The following is a 15,501-nucleotide window of genomic DNA, read 5'->3' as shown; positions in this document are numbered from 1 at the left end:
GCCTTCTGAACACGGCTCTGGGTGGCATCGGGCACCGGGTGGGGGCCAGCAGGTGGAGCGTGCGGTGCGTGAGCACACAGGGCAGTTCCACTTGTCATTCCCTCCCGGAGTGCGAGCTCTCTGCAGACACGCGTGAAAGGGATTCCCCGGCCTTGCAAAGCGGCTTCTGCTCCAACAGGGTGCTTAGTTTCTGGTCCACCCCAGTCTGGCTCTTTGCCTCCTCACGTTTTAGTTCCAGCTCCCGACTTGCTTTCTTTGCTTTCTTTCCCCCCATGTTTTTTAACATCATTCAGAGACCAAAGATGTCGTTTACTGGTGCTTGCAGATATAAAGCTATGCTCTGCAGCTAGCCCGTTGCTTTGGCTCTTCTATAATTTTTCTCTAGAGAATGAAAGCATTTCCTGTTGGTTTTAGAAAAAACAAAAACAAAACTTAATCCAAAGTATAGTTTCTGTAAATAGGAAGATCTGACTGAAAACAACTAAAATTCAGATGTAATATGATGTGGACACTTCTTAAATCAGAGAAACACTGGCTTGGAAACACGTATTGAGTTCTGGAGGTACTATTTAATATTGCTTAAAATAAGGGAGAAACAGTTAAATGATAGCATTTATTGGAAAAATTTCTGCTTGAACCTTCTTTTGATGGGGCTGAAAGTCTCCAGCTGGTAAATTCTACACGGTAGTACCACCCCTTTTAGTGCTGGCCCAGTCACTTTCTGTGTATCTCAAGTATGTTAAGATTCTTGTGTCTATAATCCTAGCTTGGAAGCAGAGATACACGGAATCACAGTTTGAAGCCAGTCCAGGCCAAGAAGTCGGCAAGATTCCATCTCCAACGGACTAGCAAACACCTGGGCATGGTCTTGAGGTATGATTCAAGTGGTTGAGTACCAACTTCAAACCGTGCTGAGCCAGAGTACTAAGTTCAGGCCCTAGAACCTTAGAACAAACTTTGATCCTCATTTTTCTCATCTGTACAGCCAGAGTATAAATCTCAAGGCTAACAAGGGGGGCTTTTAGGATGTAATTTATAGGTGGTACATACTGAGCACAGACTCTATTCTGGATAAAGACTAATATAAGTGAAGAACTTAGCAGTAATTTATCCAAGTGTATTTCCAATGTGAAAACCAAGAAAAATAATTATGCAAATTCTAACTGGGAAAATAGCATCTTATTTCCTTCCTTTGGTAAAAAAAAAAAAAAGCATGGCCTTTGACAGCAATCTCAACCTGAAATAAGCAATTGCTTAGTAAGGTAATTTGCTGGACTTAATGAGAAATCTTGGGTTCTTTTTTTTCTTTAATTTTTACGTAAAATAATCACTTTCATGTATGCTAGAAGAAGCTAGCCTTAACCTAGTAAAGAATGAAATTGATTGTAAAAGTTTTAATTCATTTCTGTGACAAGTATGCATTAAACTTAATCATCTGAGGAGACAAATATACAGCTAAATGATTAAAATTAGGTATCTTGAAGATGTTGGGAAATGAATTAGAAGTGGGAGTAGATGCCTTTTCTTTATATATTTTTTGTAATACTTGACTTGTTATAATGAGCATACATAATCATTCTTCATAGTGAATTTTTCAGTATGAATAATTTTTAGTTTTGGCCCTTTATAAAAACATGATGCAGCTGAAGTTTGTAGTTTGTTTTTATAGAGAGACATTATCCTGAAAATTTTTTTATTATATTTATCTCTCTCATTCTATTTTTTTTCCTATCAAAGCTTACTGCTCCAAAGAGTATGAGAAATTTACATATACTTAGATATTTAAAAAATGTCCAGTAACATGCATTTTGCTCCTCTAAATGACATTGCTGTTCAAAGACTAAAGTCATAAAATCAGATATAAAGACCTTCTTGCTTGAATTTCTATCATTTGCTAGAAAGAAGAAGATAGTCATTTCGGAATAAGGGAGACATGGGAGTGCTTCTTCTTGTGTAGAAGTACAGCCTACTGAGTGGGCTGCAGTGTAGAACAATGCTAATGTTTATATATCAGTATATGTAAACCACACTCAGGATCATGAGAAATGGAGCTTCAGTCTTTCATTTTTTAAATGAAATAAAAAGCCATTGTGGGATTTTGAGCAGACGAGTACCACCTTGGTCTCAAAATTATTATTTTCACTGCTCAGCTGAGCCCAAGCTCTATAGAAGTACAGGTTGGAAACAGATCCCTAATGAAGTAGAAGTCTAGTTGACAGAGGATGACAGCTTGAATAGAGAGCAGGGAAAGTAATAAGAATCGGTTGGATGGTAGATATAAATGAAGACAGTGCCAACCAGAAATCCTAGATTGCATGCAAGGCTCGGTAATGGTACCAAGATTTTTTGACCTAGGCAGTTAGAAGTGTGAAGTTACCATAACCAGCTATAGTAACTGGAACTAGGGAAGGGAAGGGGAATATCAAAATGGAGAGACAAAGGATAAACGACAAACCAATGCAACAGCAACACTTACAAAGCTATATGCTATAAACCAACTGAACAACACATGGGGGGAGGGAAGGGGGAAGGCAGGGGGAAAATGAGGGAGGAGGTAACAAGTTAGATAAGAAATGTACGCACAGCCTTGGGTATGAAACTGAAACCCCTCCATATATCACTTTGACAATAAAGAAAGAAATCTAAAAAACAAAAAACAAACAAAAAAAAACATTTGCTTGTGATATCTCATCTTGGTTGTCAACTTGATTGAATAGAGAAGCACCGAGAAGATTAATAAAACATATCTCTGAGATTAACTAAGTGGAGAAGACTGACTCTGAATGTGGGTGGCACTACCTCACGAGGTGGGACTAGAACAGAATACCAGGGGAAAGGAGAGAGCCTAACAACACAGGCATTTTTTCTGTTTGCTTCCTGCTTCCTATCAGGTAAGCAGCTTCCTCCTCCTCCTCCTCCTCCTCCTCCTCCTCCTCTTCCTCCTCCTCCTCCTCCTCCTCCTCCTCCTCCCCCTCCTCCCCCTCCTCCTCCCTCCTCCCCTTCCTCCTCCCCCTCCTCCTCCCTTCTCCCCCTCCTCCTCCCCCTCCTCCCCCCCTCCTCCTCCCTCCTCCTCCCCCTCCTCCTCCCCCTCCTCCCCCTCCTCCCACTCCCCCTCCTCCGTTTGTCCTTTTCTCTTCCTCCTTCCTCTCCCACTGACATGTTTAGCATTGCCTCAGGCCCAAAGTTATAGAGCCAGCTGGCCATGTGTGGAATCCTCTGAAACCATGATTCCAAATAAACCTTTCCTCCTTTTAAGTGTTGGTGTAATGTATTTGTTTACAGAGATGTTAGTGAAAGACATGGTTCTGTTCTTGATTGCCTCTCCTCTTACATTTCTTTGTTCTTAGAAGTCTTTGCAGTTTCTTCTCATTTGTATCTGATGTAGGTTAAATGAGTAACTTTCTTGTATCAGGATTAACAGACTAGCTGAAGAATGTTTGGAACTCTCTTTAGTTGCTGAAAATTCAAATGTTAAAAACAGGAGTTTTGTCAATGGTCTACTAAAGAAATGATTGATAGCCCTGTTGGTGAGGATACAACCATCTCATGCTTGAATTTCAGGAGACGCAGCTCTCTACGATCTATGCTCAAATGCTGTCTGCAATAGCGATCTGGAGCTGGACGCTCTCCTGGTCTCACCAGGGCAGGGCTTGGGCATTGCATTACTAACACTGTCCCCTGGCCCAAACTGTATCCCTATGTTTTCACATAAGTATCTTTTACCAACTCTCGGTATAAATCACATCGAAGCAACCAAGACACTATGAGAAACTACATATCCCTCACTATTTGCTTATTTTACCCATAAAGAAAACATTGCTTGTTTCTTATACATCTAATTAAGAAGAAACAATAGAGGAGAAATTTGTTCATTTCTCTTTTGAAAGTGTTTCCTAGCTGGCTATGTCTATTCAACTAGTAAGAAGATAAATATGTTTTTCCAGAACATTATTGTACTCTAAAATCAGGAGAACATTTTGTGATCATATTTTCCCAGTTCAGTCAATGCAATCAATGGGAACTGCTGAATGGCAGGGAAATGTTCTGGAACAACTTGTAAAAAATGGAACAAGGGACCAGGGGAAGAGAGCTGGAGAGGCTTTATGTTGCTAGCCTTCTTAAAACCAAGCTACAGATGAAACGTTTTGAAAAGGGCTTTATGAACTATTTCCTCTTAGAAACTACTTTCTAGTCCTCCAACTTTGATTCCTTCATTTTCTTCTTTAGTGATTAACATTCTTACAAATGACAATAAATTAAATAATGTTTAATAAGGAAGGAGTTTTGCTTTACACCAGACAAGCCCTGATGAGAGATGACAGGATAACAAGCGACATGATTGTTCTCAATGGGACCTGATCACTGTGTCTCCAACATTCCGGGGAAAAGATGAAATTGGCTTGCTGTGCCCATTGAGACAATGGCAGAACATATTTGTGCTTTCTGGTTTTCTCTTCCTTTTCCCCACCCATCGTCTTAATGCAAGGCACACACACACATAATGGTACAATGCATAGTAAAGTAGTCCTCTGCAACATGGGAGGAAATATGCCGAAGGAACGCAAAAGGAGATCTCGTTAGTTGAAGGTCTTGGGCCTGAGAAATCTCAGACCTGTTTCTTCACAGAGCAAAGTGAGCAGCAGATGTTCTCACAGCCTGTTGATAGGAATATCTTTAGAAAATATCAGAGCCACCTTTTTTCCTGCTCCGCAGCTTCAGGTAGAAGACCATCTTGCCACTATTTACACATTAACACAACATAAACAGAATCCCCTAAGTACAACTATGGTACGAGATTCTGGCGCTTGTCTTTGTTGAGCTTATATTAAACAAAAAAACTTCCAAAGCTTCTAATACTTATCTTAGAGATTCAGAAATTCAAAGAAGTTAAACTTCAACTCACAGGATAGGCTCCCTGTTACTTGGGAGGTCGCTGTAACTATTTATGTGAATATCTGATAATATGTACTGGAACAACTTTTGTCTATACGTTTTTGACTAGCTCAACCATCCAGATGCTGAAATTGGAGTAGTGCCGTGGCAGTTACCTTATGGGTATAATTTGGTGCTTTGCTTCCTCTCAGCTTCCTAAAATAAAGCAAAACGTGTAGCCTGGAGTAAACTCCTGTTTCGCTAGGGTGGATGGTGTTTAATCGTGACTGAAAGTGGGTAGGTATCAAAATTCAGTTATTCACAAACATTGGTACCTTGCTTGAGTTTCTGCTTGGGAAATTATTAAATTGCATGTGCATTCCCTCTCGGAGATAAGAGAAGTTTGTAACCACTAGCAATCACTTATACTTCCATCTCCATGACAGAGAGATGATTATTAGAGTTGTCATTCCTTCATTAATAGGTATAAAACTGGAAAAATGTCGGAAGCAGGCTTCATCAAGCACTAGCAAACATTGAATGGAATTGTGATCCTTAAGCAAAGGAATGAGATGAGTGCGATGTTTAGCTTGGCTTTCTGTGTGTGAGTTTTTGAAATCTAAGTATGAGTTTCTCTGGAGTGTGGCATTCTATGCATGTGTATAGGTGAGATAAAATCGTTAATTTGCCACACATTTCTGTATGTATTCAATACAGACCAGATTAAAAATCTCCACAGGACTTTCTGCTTAATGTTGAAATTGACAAAGTAAATTTTCTTTTTTTTTGCCAGTCCTGGGGCTTGCTCTCAGGGCCTGGTCTCTATCCTCGGGCTCTCATGCTCAAGGTTAGTGCTCTACCACTTGAGCCGCAGCTCTCCTACCTGCCTTTTTGGTAATTAGGACTCTCTGCCTGGGCTGGCTTTGAGCAGCGATTCTCCGATCTCAGCCTCTTGGGTAGCTAGGATGACAGGCGTGAGCCGCTGATCCCTTCCACTGGGCACGGAGTTCTAACTTTTAGGTGGGATAGCATCTCGAATAAAATAAAGAACAAAGTTGGAAAACATCATTAGTGACACCCAGATCTACCATAATGACACAGTAAATAAGATAATGTTCTGAATTAACATTAGACAATGGATAGCAGGGACCAAACGAATATTCTCCACAATTCCAAAGTAGTTCAGTAAAGATAGTGTTTTCAACAACTAGTGTAGAACCATTAGATATCTATGTATAAAATAAGGAATTTTAGATCACATTTTTGTATCAAGCAGGAGATTTTAGTGAAAAATCAACAGGCAAATGCTATTCACAAAATGAATACCTCACAAAGGTCTTCCATCAAGAATACAGAAAAAATAATCCCTGTGACTCACCAACAAAAAGACAAGTGATGGGGCTGGGAATGTGGCCTAGTGGCAGAGTGCTTGCCTCATATATATAAAGCCCTGGGTTCGATTCCTCAGCACCACATATATAGAAAAGGCCAGAAGTGGCGCTGTGGCTCAAGTGGCAGAGTGCTAGCCTTGAGCAAAAAGAAGCCAGGGACAGTGCTCAGGCCCTGAGTCCAAGGCCCACGACTTGCAAAAAACAAAACAAAAAAGACAAGTGATTTAAAATTGGGTGAAGGGTTTCATCAGACACTTTATAAGGGAAGTAAACCAATGGCTTATATAAACATGAAGCCATCAACGCAATTAGCCATCAGGGAATTGCAGAGTAAAACCATAAATGAGATCTCTAACCAGAAGGGCTCAAATTAAAACTAGTGCTTTATAGAAAATTTCCTGATGATGCGCAGTTACGAGAGCTCGCATGCAGTGCTGGTGGAAGGGTAAATACTCCCACCTCCACAGCCTCACTAACACATACCACGAAGAGTGCAGACAACCGCAGCAAACAGCCACACATGAAGAGTCTCTCCCACAGCAGAAAGAACTCAATTCAGACCACCTGGGACCCAGACCGGAGCGGTGGGGGTGGTGGGGTGAGTTTCCTTGCAGCCCCCAGCCGGAAGTCACTAGTTAGCCCTGCAAGAAACACAGGAGGTCTGGGAGAGCACCGGGAGGCGTGGAGGCCCTGACTCCCAGCTTCTTTCAGTTGCAGAGGAGTAGAAATCCTGTGTCTGGCCCAGGATACTGGTAGGAAAGAGAGGAAAAGCGGACAGGAAAGCGTGGTCATTCTCTCTGGGCTATGAAAGCCAGGGGCAGCTCACTTTCTCCCAAGGAAGCTCAGTCCTTCCTATTACTGATTCATACTGTAGTCCACACACAATTTGTGTTTTGCTAGTAATTCTGGACATGTTTGGTAGAGGGACTGTGTGCCTAGGAAAGCATTCACGTTCCTTCTGGATCCTCCTACACCTTTGTTTTTAAAATTTAGCCGTGGACATCACCCCTAGGAAAGACAGACTTCTTTTTTTTTTTTTTTTTTTTTTTTTTTTTGGCTAGTCCTGGGCCTTGGACTCAGGGCCTGAGCACTGTCCCTGGCTTCTTCCCGCTCAAGGCTAGCACTCTGCCACTTGAGCCACAGCGCCGCTTCTGGCCGTTTTCTGTATATGTGGTGCTGGGGAATCGAACCTAGGGCCTCGTGTATCCGAGGCAGGCACTCTTGCCACTAGGCTATATCCCCAGCCCGGAAAGACAGACTTCTAACGAAGAATGTTTTCAGCAGCTCTGGAACCTCCCAAAGGGCTTCACTGGAGACCGGACAGAGGGCTATCTCTTGTAGACCAGTCCCTAACCATGGAAGTTTTAAAGTTGCTCTTCCCATAACCCCTTGGGCTATTTCCTTTAGTTGTTACCTTGACCTGTCATGTCCACAGTCACCCTTCTTTCAGTGCAAATAATATAGTTCCTTTAAGATTTATCTCCACTGCAACCTCTTTCTTAAGACTTGTGGGATTCTTGAAGGCAGAGCTACACTTTATTCATTTTGTCATCACAAGTGTTGCGTCTAGCACACTGTGCTACATATTTGTTGAATGGATGAACAGACAGGATAATAAATCAGTGAATAAGTGAAGCATGCATAGTAATGTTTTGAAGTTTAGTTAGGTTACAGAAAACATGAATGAAAAAAATCAGCACATAATTATACATATTCATGATAAATAAATAGTTGGTAGAAATTTATTTGTAAAGAAAAAATATTATAATCACGACGATAGTCATTTTAAAAGGAAATGTCTACTTTTTGTAGTCCATGGTATATTTAAAACTGACAGGAATGGACTCCAAGTAGGGAGATGAGTGCTTTGATTTACGTGTCACAACCGCAGCCACTGCTATTATGATCGGTAACCATGGAGCTGTGTGAGCTGAACTGTCTCAGCTACGCAACGTAAGGCGTTTCTGCCACCAAGCTGAGGGGCTTAGGTTAAACACATGATCTGTTTATCTGGCTTTTCTAAAGAAGATTTTCATGTCTAGTTGAGACACATTACCTCGTTAGAGGCTACATTCACGGTCATGATCAACCGAATGACCAACACATGTTCAGCTACCCTCATCGCCTTTTCTCAGTAGAAGTAGGATACCTGGTAGACAGCACACAAATATTTTCTGTGGCTCATAAATAAACGTTTTATATCCTACTTAGACATTCTCAACGCCACAACAATCTTCTAGACAATGGTGACTGCCAAGATGTTTATGGGGCATTGGGCGAATGCAAGGCTGCCTGGACCTTATCTGGTGTTCGTGAGTCATTTATACGCGCTTTCTGATGAGACCCGGAGGTACAATGGACTATCACTGTGTGCTTTGTTACTGTGGCATTCCTGTATCCTTGTACTTATGAGCAAGTAATAATTGTCAAATGAATAAATGAAAGCATTAGTATATGCAGTGCACTGTGGATGTTCTTTCTTCCTTAAACTTTCTTCAACTGCCTTCCACTTCTGGACATTAAAACTTGTCTTTCTGGGCTGGGGATATAGCCTAGTGGCAAGAGTGCCTGCCTCGGATACATGAGGCCCTAGGTTCGATTCCCCAGCACCACATATACAGAAAACGGCCAGAAGCGGCGCTGTGGCTCACGTGGCAGAGTGCTAGCCTTGAGCAGGAAGAAGCCAGGGACAGTGCTCAGGCCCTGAGTCCAAGGCCCTGGACTGGCCAAAAAAAACAAAAAAACAAAAAAAATAACTTGTCTTTCTGTCCTGATATTAAACAGCTAAACATGATTTTTTTTTTATTTTTATAAATACTATTTTATTTATACTATGAAAAAATGGCTAAAAGTATCACATTTATATACCTACTGAAAACAGGATTCAGTAGCAAGCCATACTCAAATTCTATAAAGAACAATCATTAAAACACTGATTGGCTATGGAGAGCAGAGTAGGAAGAAAAGAGTAAGCTGTAATTTTCCTTTGCATTAAAGAGACGCTCACTAGTGACATAGATCTACACTGCACAGTAATATATATAAAGTTAGCGATTGTACTGATTTTATTACTTTTACTAAGCTGTTTTATCTTCCTCACACTCAACGCAAAGGAATAAAGCACATGGAAGAAAAACATGTCCTCGGTATCATTCACAAGAAGAGGGGGCGCGTCCTGTACGACGGGAACGCTCAGTGGCTCGAGGGGCTCGATGCACCTGTTTGATTCCGAGTCACTGAGTGGAGCCTGCACTAACCCCACGGGAGCTGTGACAGACCCAACCATTTCAGATTATCCCATTATCCCCGGACCTCGCTCAAAAATACCTTACAAAGCAAAGGTAGCACCTGATCTGTCCATGAAGTACACCTACAGGCTGATTCTTTAGTGTAAGGTGGGAATGGGGGGGGCCTTTCTTCCATACATACAGAGACAAGTATTATGGTGGTTTCAAGATTGCTAGATTGACTTGTGTTTTTGGTAATAAGATGAGGTACACATCAAAACCAACATCAGACTAAGAAACTTCCACAACTTTCATCCATTCTTCAAGCAATGGAGCAAGTTCCTTTTCTAGGCTGACGGTTAGTCTTGTGTTGGCCTTGCTACGAGAGGTAAATAATTGAACTGAACTTCCTGGTAGGTGTTCTTGTATAATGCTTTTATTCTTTGAAAGTCCAAGTTTGCTCTCTTGGTCTGTTGCAAGGGCAACCGTAGATAAGAAACCAGGTTGCAAAGCATGCTCAGAGCATTATGATAACAGATACTCCATCTCTGTCCGACACACCAATAGCATGGAGTCCTTCAACACTCGGTAACCTCTTGTAGAGGAATGGTTTTAGGTCATCCGCCATGACGACCCCCTTTCTCTTGCAGGGCCAGTCTTGCACGCCTGGGTTCCTGGGCCACCCGACCATCCCCACCGTACTTGAGCTAAAGACAAGTCCCGGGCAAGCTGTGGTCACATGACTCGTGCTGGCTACATGAAATGCTTTCTCTGGGCTGCTCTTGCATCATTTATTTTCCATTATATTTGGAGTCATTTGAGAGGATGCTAAGCTATACTCCTGAATTGTCAATTTCTTGGCCAGAGGAAACACTTCTAATTTATCTTTATATTTCCTACAGCGGCTATGCATGACAGCACTGCATTTTGTAGCTTGCTGAGTGAAGGACTCATAAAAAACCCTATGAAACGTTAAGTGATATTCACAGAACCCTGCTCATTACCATTCAATGGATATTTTATTGAACAAGCAAAGAATTTGACCTCCATTTGAATCAAATCAACTAAGAATGTAGTAAATGAAAACAAATCCTCTGCTTTTCTTCCCGGCCAGGGGGAGGCTGTGAGGATGTATCACATAAGTGGAGTACACTGCTGGTGTGAATACACACATTCTTCTCTAATGTCCTCATTCCAGGATTCAGAACTTTGCTGCTTACCTTGCTCTTCTGCCAGACAAACAGGTTGATTGTGAGGGATTGCCAGTAGATAAAAGATGATCTTAACAAAGTAGCTTAAGTTTAGCTGTAGGCTGATCGGCAATAAGACTCTGGTTGTTAGAGAATAGACTCAAGCGTATGGTCCTATGGACGTTATATCATTGGGACCTGGCCTAGCAGTGATGGGCACACAGTGTTTCAATGTTTGCTCCTGCCTTGGGGAACACGCTGGCAGCGTTTTCTGTGAACGTGTACTGATTCCTTGGACAACCCCATAGAACGACACATTATGCATGCCGCTACCCAAAGAAAAGGTATGGCGGTCCATGTCCTCCTCTGGAATCTTTTTCGAGCTAAACCCTGAAAATAGCCTGTACTTTCTGGTAGGATCGAGTGCCGTGTCTTTCACATGGGACGAGGGATAGGGAAGTGGGGAGACCTGAGGCTCCATCTTGTTGCTGTTATAGTTGTGGCAGTGGCGATGAGGAAAAGAGCAAAGCAAAAGCAGGGGCGGATGAGCGGAATTCCTGCAAATAGTGCTAGGAACAAAACAAGACTCAACTCAACTAAAACAGAAAAGCAGCAAGCGGAGAAACAGGAAGGAAGGAGATCCTCTATGTCCCGAAGGCCCCAAAGCTCATAGAGTTCAGGAGGGTATCCACCAATAGGGTAAATGCTTACAAAATGCCACAGGAGGAGTCCCACTAGCAACAGATACTTATTGCTCATCACTCCAAAGGCTAGAAGTTCAAGATCAAGCAACTGGCAGAGTTGGTGTCTAAGGAATGCTTAAACTTTGGTTCAAAGATGGCGGGTGCCTTCCCGTATGTCCCCACAGAGTTTAGTACATTATTCCAATTATGAATGCTCTATTTTCATTATCTGATCACCTTCCAAGGACTCACCATCTGAAGCTCTTGTCTTGAGGGTGAGGGTTTCAACAAATAAATTTGGGGAGACACACATTCACCCTATAGAACACTAAGGGTAAGGTCAGAACCAAAGCAATTTAATTTGTCACGGGGGCTCCTGGGGCCGTTCAAGTGTGTCATTGCAACAGAGCCATGAGGAAGAAAGTTGAACATGAAAAAAAGCAATGGAGAAATAAGGAGTGGAGAGCTAGAAGCAAGGACTATAACTTCTTCTGTTAGAAATGTAGCGGTGCGATCTGGAAATCATTTTTCATACCCATTGCCTTTCCTTTTCCATTCTGTTGGCCCAGTTTGAATCATAAAGACTTTTCTTCCCAGTCAGGAAGAGAAAATAACTTCCTGTAGGTGGAGGGTTTGTGCAAAGTTGGCTAAGTCATCTCTTTGGCTATCTTCACATTCAACTTCTTTATTTTATTTATTTATTTATTTATTTATTTATTTATTTATTTATTTATTTATTTGGCCAGTCCTGGGCCTTGGACTCAGGGCCTGAGCACTGTCCCTGGCTTCTTCCCGCTCAAGGCTAGCACTCTGCCACTTGAGCCACAGCGCCGCTTCTGGCCATTTTCTGTATATGTGGTGCTGGGGAATTGAACCCAGGGCCTCGTGTATCCGAGGCAGGCACTCTTGCCACTAGGCCATATCCCCAGCCCAACTTCTTTATTTTAATAACACTGGATGATGACGAGCGGTCCTGTTTGGTTGTTAGCACTAGTTTCATGGTTTCCATATGCAGTGAAATGTGATCTACCTAAAAGAAGATTTCGTTTTGAAGTTCAAAAGTGAATGTGAAGACAAGGAAGAAAAGGGAAAATGCGCAGCTGTGAGTTGGGAAGGCAAGCTGTGGGAGGGAACTGTGCAGAGGAGGATGATAGAGATGTGCTTATCTTATGGCAAGCAGTTCCAATCCCAGCACCTGACACCGGCCTTGGGTTCGAATGGACTTGCTTGTTGATACTTTCCTAGTACAAGTTAAAAGACTATGGCAGTAGTAGTGTTGTCTCTTTGGGGGTGTGGTTATGTCCTAGTTAGATTTGCTCAGGAAGAGGCCCAGGGGCTTTCTTGTGTGCCAAATGGTATCAACAATAGGGACTTTTCTTCTAGGATGGTCATAGGAACAGATGAAATGTACTCTAAAGTACCTTAAAGTCAGAGGACGTACAAATACAATGAACCATTATCAAGCCACGAAAGGGGAGTGCAAGTCAGTGAGGGGCGGAAGCAGCCTGGCACCCCTTCACTTTCTCGCGACCCTCATTCCTATGAGGGTCGTAGTGAACCAGTCTTTTTAAGTCTTATTTCTCATTGGTATCGATGAGTTGTAGAAGGGGGTTCTTTGTGACATGTCTGTGTATGAATATGATGTATCTCGATCGGATTTTTCCCCCTTTCCACTCTCCTTTATATACATTTTTCTATTTTTGGACATTTTTCTTGTCAACGCAGGTCACCTACAAACAACCCTAAAGATGCAAGTGCTTTTCAGTAACCTCTTTATGAAGTGAAAATTTCAACGAAACACTGTAAGTTCCCAGAGGCAGTGAACACTCTAGCATGCTCCTCTCTTCAGGTACTCTCCGCAGCTGTGCTCAGTAGGAACAGGTGGCAAGAGTGTAGTATAACCTAGCAACCAGGATGGGAGGGTCGGTACACCCGGAGATCTCGTCAGATTCTTTCCGTTTCCCTTGTTTCACTTCTGTGTGGGCCTTGAGTTCCATACGGTTTTCTTCAGCACTTCAGCTACAGTGCGGATGACCCCAGCACCGCAGGGCCGCCATGTTCCCTGTTAGGATATTGCTGTTCCTGCTGCACCTCCTGACCCCCCTGACCCTGGCAGCCATTGGCATGCCTGGGGACAGTTCCCCGGCCCTCTTGGCTTTCAGTTTTCCTGTCTGGAGCTTTGGGCTTCTCACTCTCCTTGTGAGGGACGCGTGGTCAGAGCGTGGAAGGGCTGTGTGAGACGAAGCCTCATGGTAAGGGAGGCAGGGCCAAGTCCCAGGAGCCACCGACAGGGTCCTTCCCTGCCCGGGGTGTGGCCTGCAGCAGGCTGGAGCGGAGTCCAGGATGCTGCCGGCCCGGGGCTCATTCTTGCCCGCACCCCCTGGCCAGGTGGGCAGGAATGCGGAGAAAAAGGCTTTGTGTTTGTTTCCTCCTATCCTTGCTCCAAGCCCTGTGGGCAGAGCGCTCTCCCGTCTCCCCTCTGGATTCCGATGGCTGACAGTCCTCAGGCTGCACAGGTTAGAAATGGCCCCTGCCTCTTGTACCCTTGCCCTTCCAAGGCCTTACTTGATATTTTATTGAAGTTTTTTTTTATATGATGGTAATTTGGAAAGTTGGGATTTGGGAAATATAATTAAGTCTAAATACATCCACAGGGAGTTATTTGCAGACTAGAATTCATATGTGTGTTTGTAGGCAAACACTAGAGTCAATATTAACATAGGGTATTGTTATTTCACAAAATTGGGCTATATATCAAATACAATTTTTTCTATGTGTGCCCGTCTTGTGACTTGAACTCGGGGCCCAGGTGCTGTCCTTGAGCTCTTTTTGCTCAAGGCTCTATCTCTACCACTGTGCCACAGTTCTGCCTCTGGCTTTTTTTTGGTAGTTAGTGAGAGATAAGTGTCTCAAAGACTTTCTGAGCTTTGACCCTCAATCCTTAGCTCTCAGCTTACTGAGTAGCTAGGATTACAGGTATGAGCCACTTGCACCTGGCCAAAAATGACTTTAAGAAAAAAAATAGATAATCTTTTGTCTTTGACAGCTTTAAGTATCCATTCCTTGTTTTCTACTGCACCAGTGTATATTTATAAGTAAACTAAGCCAATATATGTTTGTAAGTAAACTGAGTCAGTATATATTTGTAATTAAGCACACTGGGTGGTAAGCAAGTGTTTACAAATGAATTAACTCCCTAAGGAGAGTTCAAATAGCAAAATTCTTTAGAAAGACTAAGTCAAAGGCCAACAAAAAAAATACCAGGGAATAGACACTTATAAGAGGTAGGGTGGGGCCAAGGGGAGAGAGGAAGACAAAAAAATAAATTTTTGCAAGTTATTCCACAGAAACAAAAAAGGGTCAGAGAGACTGCTTTGAGTAATTGCATGTCAATAAATTAGATAACCTAGAAAAAAGCCATAAACTTCTAGACACATACTACCTACCCATTGCAAATCATGAAGAAAAAAATCCAAGTAAACAAATAACAAGGAGGCTGAGCCAATACTCAGAAACCTTTCAACAAGGAAAGTCCAGGACTGTATGGCTTCCCTCCTGAATTCTACAAGACATTAAAAGACGTAAAGCCGATCCTTCTCAAATGCTGGCAGAAAGTAAAGAGAAGGAAATATTTCCAGACTCATTTTTCATGATCAGCATTATCCTGATTTTAAATCCAGATAAGGACACTACAAGAAAAAAACAAACCAAAACTATTGGCAATGCCTTTTGTTTTGGTTTTGTTCTGGGCCTGGGGCTTGAACCCTGAGCTCATTTCCTGCAAATACCATCCCTTTAACTTTGTCCGAATTTCCAGAATCCAACCATTGCTTCCCAAGTAACACCCCTGGGAAAAATAATGGCCAGGTTGCTTTGTTAACGTACCATGAACCTTCTAGAGCATCACCCTGGCCTCCAAAGTGGGCTCCCTACCTCTACCCTCAGGGAGCCTGTGAGTGTTTTGCTATATGATTTCGACCAGGGCTGATTTCTGTTCAGAGCTCGGCTCTGTTGTTTCAACAGTGCTCACAGTGCTCTTAAAGGCCCTGCAAAACCTAAGACCCTTCTATTTCTCTGACATCCCTCTCGTTCCCCTCTTATCTTTCTACCCGGGTGTCTTCATTGCTGTGTAATAGAT

At 42.6% G+C, this 15,501-nt stretch overlaps 1 pseudogene; it reads right to left on the bottom strand.

Moving 5' to 3' along the window:
- Positions 1 to 9,781: 9,781 nt before the first annotated feature.
- On the bottom strand, positions 9,782 to 10,118 carry LOC125367768 (annotated as a pseudogene).
- Positions 10,119 to 15,501: the final 5,383 nt, after the last annotated feature.

The sequence above is a fragment of the Perognathus longimembris genome, chromosome 19, assembly GCF_023159225.1.
Source record: "Perognathus longimembris pacificus isolate PPM17 chromosome 19, ASM2315922v1, whole genome shotgun sequence".
NCBI classification, from domain to species: Eukaryota; Metazoa; Chordata; class Mammalia; order Rodentia; family Heteromyidae; genus Perognathus; species Perognathus longimembris.
Note: the sequence above shows the minus strand (reverse complement) of the source record. Positions and strands in the feature narration are given on the sequence as shown.